The sequence below is a fragment of the Convolutriloba macropyga genome, chromosome 6, assembly GCF_964194025.1.
Source record: "Convolutriloba macropyga chromosome 6, txConMacr16.3, whole genome shotgun sequence".
Classification (NCBI taxonomy): domain Eukaryota; kingdom Metazoa; phylum Xenacoelomorpha; order Acoela; family Convolutidae; genus Convolutriloba; species Convolutriloba macropyga.
The window spans coordinates 6,163,068-6,174,078 of record NC_134473.1 but is presented as its reverse complement, the minus strand read 5'-3'; positions in this window follow the sequence as shown (position 1 = coordinate 6,174,078).

Sequence of the window (11,011 nt, the reverse complement as noted above, 5' to 3'; positions counted from 1 at the left end):
ACGTCACTTCTGCTTTTAGGTCAATTGCGTGACTTAACTCACTAAAACAATGATTTCTGAACTCACATATGGAACTTTAATTTTTATGAAATTTACTCGAACGGTCTGTTAGATACAGGGCCACTATAAAAATAGCCGGCAGGATGCCGGAAAATAGCCACGAGAGACGCTTGTGGCCTTCCATGAATGGAAACAACTAAAGAAACAAGATAGGCAGATTGATCAAAAGTCCTTTAGTAGACCACTAGATTTTTAGTTCCATAACTTTAATTTTTATGAACATTTACTAGGTAAAGATCAATAGTGTGCATCTAAGTGGTACCAAACTTTTATGCCCTAATTCTTGAGTATTAGTCTTGAGTTCTCATTTTCGAATATCAATTTTGAGAAAGCTCTTTTAGGGCTTTTTCCTTATAGACCGTATGTGTCATAAAACTGACAGTACGTATCTAACCCTAAAAATCTAGTGGTCTACTAAAGGACTTTTGATCAATCTGCCTATCTTGTTTCTTTAGTTGTTTCCATTCATGGAAGGCCACAAGCGTCTATCGTGGCTATTTTCAGGCAACCCGCCGGCTATTTATAGTGCCCCTGTGGTCTTTTTTAATAGCTCTCAAAGGAAGTTTGTAGCAATTATGTTATTACAGTGGCCCTTTAATGCGATTTTGTGTCTGACTCATTTGACTTTGCGTCCTAGATAAACAGGTAGCGCTCGAAGTGCATTACGTTCTCTTAGAGCCCTAATCCTTAGTACGCTCGAAAAATGCGACTCAGCAAAACTAATTTGAGTAGACAATTTCGTGATGCGAAGGGCAATTCTTAATCTTAAAAGTTTGAGCACCTTAAGCAACACCTCCTCCCCCCCCTACTGCCATCACCCCCCAATTACCCTTACCTCTCCCTTTGTCTACCCTCGTCCACTTGTTTATTTGAACATCCCTCATCTAGCCTACGCAACCCTACCCCCAATCGCTTAACCCATACCCCCTTCCACCACACACACTGCGGTCACCCCCTAATGCTAGATACCTAAGCCTCAGCTGGCTGCTACTAAAATGAATCGCTCGCCGGCCGTTTGTGAGCAATTCGCCCGATGTTAGTTGGTTATATTTATGCAATTCTTGACTTGACCGATTTTTCGTCTGACCCATTTGACATTTTGTCCTCAAAAACAGGATAAACAAGTAAAGACCGGAGAACAATAAGTAGCCGAGCATAAATCTCACTAGAACTAAGTATGCGATTCGCCGGATGAGACGATTTCACGTACAAGGGGTTCTTAATCTTAAGTTTGACACCCACTCCTCACCCGTAGCAACGCACGCTCAACCCCCTAACCCACGTCGAGCACACCATCCGCCATATTCAGCACCCGGCCCCTTCAATGAAGCTAAAGCTAGCCTCTCCAAACCGCTGCAGTTGAATCTAACCGCTCGCCAGTCGTTTGAGGACAATTTGCCCGACGTTAGTCGGCAATGTTTTTTGTTGTCTAATTAATAGCCGCCCTCATCATCTCAGCCGGCTATTATAGCGCTCCTAATTTTTTTTACATTTCAAAGAATTTGAATTGTATTGGGGCGCTGTCTTTTTTTAAAGATCTTTTTTTAAAGATCCAAGTCAAATTGGAGTGGTGATTTTGGTCACGCCGAAACAGGAAGTGGAGCAAAAAAGCGAGTGGTTTTGCGGCGTGAAATTTTTTCACTCTAATTTTAAAGTAGTGTGAGAAAACGGTGTTTGAACAAAAATTCGCTTTCTCGCTAGTGGTTTTTTGTTCACATGCGCCAATTTTACTTTGGTTTTTACTATTTTTTTTTCGATTTTTTGGATCGGATTTTTTTCTAAATGGTTTTCCCAATCCATTCATAGTTCATTCCAGGTCTAGTTTTTTGTTTAGTCAATGAAAATTCTTTGAATTGTACGTCAGGACTTGTCCTGCTATGTTTTTTACTTCGTCGAATAAAAAATGTTTCGCTTTACCTCATTTTGCCGCTTTTTCAACATTTTGCGTGATATCTTTTTGACTTCTGTAGGCTAGTTTCTCTCTTCTTTCATTCTGCTAAAAGTGATTTTGAACATCAGTTGCTCAGCAAAGCAATTCAAAATGAACAGATTCAGTATTAAAATTGAAGTCAGAAGTAGAAACGGGATAAACCCATAAAGCCCAATTTTAGATGCCCGCTATTTGAACGTCGTTCCTATATGTCTTAGTTACCATCTCTAATGCTTATTGGTATTGATAGTAGCCCCTGTAGCCTCTCTCTAAGGAACAGATGTACGTGATGTTCAACTACGAAATGCCATCAAAATAAATCGGACTTAAAAAATAATTTTGTACAAAAATCTTTTTTTTTTTCAATATCTATTCTTTCAATCCCAATCATGCTTATTGGAATCAAAGGCGGCTTTTTCCGGCAATCTGCGGGGTATGTTTAAACTACCGACAATATTGACGCAGGTATGTTATAGCTGATGCAGGGGCCTGTAAGTAAGACAAGCATCGTTAAAGGAAGTTTTTCTGGTAGGAATTTGGGAACTTTTCCGTTTGTGCCCGCAACCCCCAGACTCGCGTTTCATTTATTTTTATAGTGATTTACTTTGTGATGGCAAATGCTCCGTAACTGGGGATGCATAACGTACTGGGGGCACAAACAGAAAATATCAAAGCTTTGCAAGATATTGTCTTGTAAGACTGTTAAGATTATTCATAATCTTCCAAATATCTTGCAAGATAACCGCCGGTATTAGGCTAGGTTCGGATAGTAAATAATTCCGCTCAAAGAAAGTCGGTAGAGATTTTGTTAATCCTGTGTTCTCTTTCTATGCAATTTCTCGCTTGAACGATTGTTCTTCTGGCCCATTTGACTTTTTGTCCTCAAAAACGAAATAAACAGGTACCGCTAGGAGGGCATTAAGTGACCGAGCAGCTTTCTTAGAACCTTGCGCCTTACTAGCCTCTTAAGTATGAGATTGACTGAAGTTGTGTTGAGGAGACAATTTCACGGTGTGAAGGTCGCTTCTCCATCTTTAGAATTTGCCCCCACTCCACCGCCCCAGTCCTCAATACTCCCCCGTCCCCCGCCTACACCAGTTGTTTGAGAGCAATTTACCTTACGTTCGTTTGCTATGTTTTCATTTGACAGTATCAATACTGTGTCCATCCTGTTTTGACGCGATGCCTGGAACGTTAACTCTGGAATACAAGCCACAGAGTGTGAGAAGAAATACTTAACAATGGTCCGCTACTGCTACAATCAGCTCTGCTCAATTTATTTCTATGTAAAGTTGATAGAAACTTTATCCATTTGGTTTTTTTTTATAACTTTCCGCCACCGCGCCGACCACAACCTTTACGACTATTAGGCACCTTAATTGACAGTACAAGAAGATCTCTTTTGTTTCAATTTTATTTTCAAATTGGTTGAGCTCTAATTTTTTGACGCATTTTACTTGACAAAAATCAGGTCTTAGTCCAATGAACAGTAATGAAGCCATAAAATCACTTTTTAAACCAATTTTCAGACAAAATTCAATTTTTCAGTCAATTTTCACGATATTTTTTCCTCCATTCATTCTCAAGCGCTATTTTCAGTTCGAAACTCTACTTGAAACTTCTCTCCGGGCTTGAAATTCAACAAACTTCCAATTTCATTACTTCGCACTTGCTTGTTAATTCAAACATATGGGCAATCAAACCCATAAAATTAATACCACTTGTGCGGTCTCAGACTCGCAAAACTATTTTTTAATATTGGAACAAAAACTTATCAATTTTAAACTATCTTTTTCTTCCCTTACCTCAGTATTCCATCAGGTTAGTCACTTCTGCTTTTCAGTCCGTCATTAGTCTCATTAGACTAGGAAAAGGAATCAGAATTAAAAAAAATTCGCAAAATTTTCGAAAAATGTTAAAAGTTTTACTCATTCAAGGCACCAACTTTTTTCCAAAAATTTTACAAGTTGCACCACTCTCACAACACCAAACTCCCAAAGAAATTACAAGTCTTTGCCAAACACGAGAAACAAAATTTTTGAAAAATTTTACAAGTTTTCGACAAGGACACCTAAAAAGGCCATGCCGGTGTTGTAACGGCGGGGGGGGGGGGGGGGCAGGTCCCCCCGTTAAAATACAGGCATTTTTTCACTACTACTCATAAAAATTTGTCAAGCTTAGCTGTGTACTAGACTTGGTGATGGAGAAAACAAAAAATAAGGTTTTTAGAAATGTGGATCTGAGGTTCTTAGAAAATAGATATTATTAAAGGAAGTAAGGCGATAGTTGAGGCAGTTTCAGCGCTTCGATGGTTTGCTTTAAATCGTCCTCTTTCCGCTTCGAACTTTTGATCAGGTTTCTCATATTGAAAAAAACATCGATTTGATTTAAAAAGTGTCAATTGATTAACAACGCAAATGACTTCTAAACAACAGCTGCGTCAATTTTGATTGTTCAAATTTCCTTTTAACTGACTTATTGCTTATTGTTCAATTTAAAGAACAGAACATTCATAGCCCTTGGTTACTAGTTACTTTTAGTGGTACTAACTTTTTTGTGTCATCTTACAAAAACGGATCCTGTACTAGACGACAAGACCCAAAGACTACCAGAGCAGTGTTCAGGCATTTAGCTTTTAGACAGGCTGAAAGAACTGTTTGTGACTACCAAAGGTGTGATGAACTCTCTAAATTTGCAGAGGAGATAGAAGGCGGACTTAGAGAGCTAGAACAGAACAGCAGCAAGGACAGAAGTATTTTAAAAATCCACTTTGACCAAAAATCCAAAAAACTCCAAAAAGCTGAGAGCGTTTCAAATCAAGGAATATTAATTTTGAGGAGCCCAGATTCAGTTCTTCAACCAAACGTGACCTACCAGGTAACTCAATGCAATCTGTGATTGTAAGGCTTCTTTATTTCAAGGACAAAGATGTTGCTTATACTAATTATTATTGCTTAAACACTATTTTGAAAAACACTTAGCTGTAAATCTGCTGAATGGCAAACCTACCTACATTGAGAGGCTTTTCCCGTCGTAGCCAGCACCATGCAGTAGAAAAAACAGTCGAATATGGTAGATCTACCATCAACTGCAGTATACCGGTACTTAGTAATTATGTGAATGATCCCAGAAGGGTGTCTGAAGTTTTTGTTACAGTTAACAAATTGTGCCAGATATCAATTCCTTAAATGGACCTTGGATCTTTTCCGTTTGTGTCCCCCCTAACTTAATTGATGCATATTATTCACACACCGGTGTGCCATACATACACACGTGCCATATTTTTAATTCATGATTTAATATGTAATGACACTTGCTCTCTAAAGGGGGGTGCATAATGTACTGAAGGGCGCAGATGGAAAAGATCTGAAAACTGTACAAAAAAATTAATGCGAGAGCTGTCAAATCCAAAGAAAATCTTTGTAAGAGAATCTTTCTCCTGGTCAAAAACTGAAGTTGAAAGTTGCTTTAACTGATGGTTTGGATTTTTAAAAAGCATGATTGTAAAACATTTTGTGCAATAATTGTGCTATAATATTGTAATGAAATGATAGTTGGTTAGTTGTCTGCTAGCTGCTCACCTGCTCAAAAAATTGTTGTATATGAGTCTCAGATCAGATAATCTGTTATAAAACTTAACTTTGTTTTTCATTGTTTACGATTTGGAAAAACAGTCCGAGATGAGGACATATTCATCGCTCTATTATAATCTGAAAGTTTCTGAAAATCGGAAAATTAAAAGGAAAAATAGGAACATAAGAAAAGAACAAAGGAAAGCGATTGCTTTATCTCAAAATGCTCACCGCATCTAAGTTTTTTGCTCAAAATTTTTATGATTTAGCCAGAAAGCAATTCAAAAAAAATTTGTTAACGCAAAAATTAATAAATAGAAAGAAAAAGATCAAGATTTCTGTCATCTAGAGGCAATTTTGCACCAAAAAACAAAAATGAGAAAGCGGACTTCAGAAATAATACACACACAAATTGAATGCAAAAAAAGTATGTCCACAAGCAATTTTTCACGTACAGAAAACAGACCCGTAAATACACTACTAAGTGGTATGAAAAACACTGTTTTTCATAATTTCGAAATCTTCGCAGCAGGCTAAACTGATTTGAATGGAAATGGTAGACTAATCAAAACATCAAAACATTCGTTTTTAGAGGGAAATTGTGATGTATGAATGAACTTTTTTTTATTCTCAGAAGTCGGTACCAGTATGTTTTTAAAAATACAGAATTGCCTAATGAATTTTTTCTTACCCAAGATCATTATGACCTACTGATAACAAATGACAAAGAGTGTAACAGGTTAGAGTAAGTTGGTGTTTTAACTTCCAGTTAGTACTGATTGAAGTTAGTTAGCAAACCATCTATTAAATTACTACAAGTAGTGATTATTGTTATGAAAGTCAGATTCACCTATAAAAGCAGCTGTATACAAAAGTATAAGTTTGTGTTATAAAAATTTCAATTTAGACATGATCCGGTCAAACAAAAGCAGTGGTCTGTTATGAGAACTCGATGTTAATAGTTAATAACTTCAAACTTCTATCAAAAGTAAAAAAAAAGTACTTTGGTTAAACTCGGGTAACAAAATCAACTGTTGTAGTGTTTTCGTTCACAACTTTAGAGTGCCGAAATAAGCCATCATTGACCGCAATACTATAAAACAGCGTCAAATGTGCCTTCTGACCAAAATTCTGTAAAACAGGAGAACAATAAAACTACAAAAGAACAAAATTGGAAAAAATTTTCGAAAAATCAAAATCAATTGGACTTTAACGGTGAATGTTTACTTTTGTAAATTGTTAAAGTAGTTCACAATATACAAGAAACTGAAATTACACAAAGCTTTCGAGAAACTAGCTACCTAATGACGGAAGATGATTACATACCCAAGCAAAGAGTAGAACAGTTTTTTTAGAAAGATGAAAAATTCAAGCACTGGAAGTAAGAGTGCATTAAAAACTTAACCAACTTTAATAGAACCAGAAGAGTTGAACTTTTTTTGTTCGTCAACGCAACGAAAATAACTTGGATAACGTTGTGCAATAACGTTTGAGAGCTTACAAGTGGGAAAAAGAAATTCTTTTCAGTAAAATTTTGCCAATTCCAAAAAGAATTGAATGGAAATTTTTTGACAGGTCAAAGGATAAGCGGGACAGAATTTAGGATATGTATTCGACGATAAACTGTCTTTCCTTGATCTTCTATTGTTTGTAACGTAGAAAATCAACAGATCCGTATCCATCCTCTACAATACGAAAATTTTCAGCATAAGTTCAATTTCAAAAAGTACAAAAAAAACAATTTATTCAACTGGAGTGCAAACGGGAAGTCTGGTTTTTGGTGTTGCTAGTAAATTAGTTCTCAAAATGTTGCAGATGTTTTTTTCCCCAGAATTAGATCAGAAATCAGGACAATTCTTGAAGAAAATTTCATAGGCTTTTTTGAGTTCTATGTCACACGCTTCACAAACTTTGAATGATGGTACCCAATAGATAATAATTGTAATTTAATCAAGTGGAAAATGATGTTTAATGAAATTTAAACAAGTTTATGCTTAGAGAAAACAGAACAAAAATGCTGTTTGTTCTAGAAGAGCGAACACTATCAAATCAAAACAAATTACCCAACAGAGTTCCACTACTTTTCAACACATTTGCGATATTGCACCCAATAAATATCACAACCATCCGCCAATTCCCTGAGAATAATCTGGAATTGTATATACATAATCTAAAAGATGTTAATTGATCATCGATCACAGTTATTTTGGAAACAGATCTAAATAAATAAATTTTTTTTAAACAAAAAATAGGCACTTGACTTTTTTGTGCATTGACATGACCAACTAGGGCTTATGCAGATAATATTATGCGATGCTTCCAAAGATCCTATTCATTGCCGATTTTCGAAAAAAAATCAGTAGCGCTTAAATGCTGGCGATAAGCCTTCAGCGACCACCAGCTCTGATGATTAATTGGTCCTTGAGTACTAACCGAAAACAAATTTAGTATATTAATGAGAGTTATATCGTTTTGATACCTCAAAAATAGTAAAGTTTGCTAAATCACTGTGGGCTTTATGTCGTTGAGCAGCTCTCAGAGACCTGCCAGTCTCCAAGTGTGCAATTCTTTGCGATAAAAACCTTCGTGAAAAGGGGGCAATGTTTACCGGTTTGGACACGCCCACTCCGTCCTCATCCAGCTCGCAATCTTCTCCGTTCCTCATTCCACCCAGCACATCTCGACCCAAATTTTCACTCCAAGGGAGCTGTGGGTCCGGTTTCCACAATTAAGTCTCAAAAACAGGAGGATCTCAGATATTTCGCGATATACTGGCTCTCTTCTGTTATGCAGCACTTCGACTCAACGTATCCTCAGGGCATCTGCCTTTAAGATATACTGCTTCTTTGCCCCACATTTGATCAAAAATGTCTTTTTAGTTTTTGTGCAGTTTAATGTACGTATTCCTCTGTGAATTTTTTTGCTCAATTAGACAGAAATTTAATAATGCAGTATTTCTTGATTTCTTGGTATTATAGCGGCCCAATTTTTACGACTCTAAGAGGAGTATTGGAGAAGTGTCATTTTTAATTAGTTTTTTAAGTATGAATTTTGTTAAAAAGAAATAGAATAAGTAAAAAGTCTTGGTGTTTTCAAGTGTTGAAAAATATTGAAGAGTGGAGCGAAGAGAGAAAAATTTTTTATACTGTTGTTTTCAGCAGAGTGAGAAATTGAGGCATGAAGAATTCTGTAAGCGACAGAAACTTGCTCACGTGCTTCTTCTGAAGCAGTTTTTAAAATATTTTTTTCCGCTGGTTTGGATACGCCATAGCAAAATTTTAGAGCATATGCAGACGGTTGTTGTTTTTTTGTAACTATTCCGAGTTGTATATTATTTCTTAGGTTTTCAGCTAAGTTAGCAATTTTTTGAGAGTTGTTTTGTTTTATCTCATTTGTTGAAAATTGAAAAGATGCCCATTGTTCAAATTGTTTTTAGTTACCGCATGATAAAAGTTGCTTAGGCATGAAACAGATTTTTTGTTGGAAAAAAAATGACTGATAGTTTAACTTTTATATTTGTTTTGAATCAATTTCATTCAGTTTGTCATTTTTTCTCCTAAAAAATTTGTTATCCTAAGAAGGCTCGCTTATGCTTTTTGAGCTTTCTGATGTTTTCAATTGCATTACAACAAGATTTTTCTTGTTAGTTGTACTTCAAGTGATTCTATTTTTCTTGATGTTTTCAGCTCAGTTACATTGAGCTATTTTCAAATCGTTAGTTTTTGTTGAGTTTAGTAGGTAAACGTTGAATGGAATTTTTTTTGGTAGGGACAACTCACTCGCGTTGTTTCCTTGTTTCCAAATTTCTTCGCGTTATTTGTTTCCTACTTCGTTGAATAATTTTTTTTGCTGTACCTTGCTTCGCTGTAGCTTCTCAAAGTTTTTTTTGACTTTTTTAAATTAGTTTCACTCTTCTGTCTTTCTGCTCAAAGTGCTTTCAAAAAGCAATTGCCCGGCAAAATATTTTTAAATCAACAGATTCAGTATCGGAAAACTGCTTTTAGATGCCCTCTACTTTAACTTTGTTCTTTTTAGTCTTAGATGCCACCTTTACTGCTTTTTGATGCCTAATATCCTGCACCGTCGTCTTATGAAAAAAAGTAAATACGGAATTGTGCAAATACGGAATGACAAAAGTAGAACATGGTTCTCGAGAATAATGAATTTCAAAAACTAATGAAAATCACTTTTAAACTTGAATTCATTTTCTGACGATACTCTCTGATCGGTATCACAAGAAATGTAAATTTTCCTATTAAAAAAACAAATCAACTTCTTCTTTGAGTATGCAATACTCAAAATTACAACTCCTAAAAAAATGTTTATTAAGAGTTTCTGATATGACCTAGCTGTTCTTGTTTTTTTAATTTAAATTAATATTTTTCCTTATTAAACAGATTACAATTAAAACTGAGTTTTATCACTCTAAATCTAAACTTTAAGCCTGCTTGTGCAAGGAGCATCTCTTCTGAAACGATTGTTTTTAAAACAGTTAAAAATTTGTTTCGATTAACTAAAAGTTCACCTTTTTTGCGGTCTGGTAAGCTGATTTGGGTTTTTGTTTGTTGGTTCAGTTCCATGCGATTTTAAGAAGTTGAAAACTTCAATTTGGCTAATATTGAGAGCAATTTGCTATAATTTTCATTGACTTTATTTCAGAAGAAAAGGACGAATTTGTAAAAGCTGTTTGATTAAATACTATATTTCCGAAATGATAAGATCTTCATACAAATAAGTGACGTTTTAATTCAGATTTTACTTTTTTAGATGTAATTAGTTGCAATAAAGCGACATATCAAGGATTTTCTAGAGTATCTTAATTCTTTTTGAATAAGAAGCCATTTTTTTAAAAAAATATGAAAGGAATCTACAATAGCTTGCATATACAAGAAGTGTTGCTCTATGTGTTTTCTTTTATGAGCTGGTTTTTAATGCTACAAATGTAGCATTTCTACTTTGACTCCACTTCGACTCTTCTCCAGTTTATCGAAACTTAAATGGATTTATGGAATTTTGATTAAACGGATTTTCACGATATATTGATTAACTTATTGATTCAATTGATTTAATAAAAAAAATCAATTAATTGAAATTTGAAAGCTTTGTTGTTTCAATGACATAGAGAAGTGGCAGCGAATAAAATGAACCAGATAGTAAAATTCCAGGCCAAAAAGTTTAAATCAACATACCATCTAAGCACGTTGTCATTTCCTAGTTGCTTATACATCATAAATGAAAATAACAGAAACTGTTTTTATTGTAAGTGGGGCGTTTCAAACTAATTTATTATATTAGTTGGAGATTTAAAATATTTTAATTGCATATATCAAAAGTATTGAATTTCTAATTCAGCGTACTTGAAAACCCGGACCCTAGTGCCATAGTAAATCATTGCTGAAACATTGTATTCCAATTGTATACCGTCGGCCCAGTACTGTATCAGTGTATC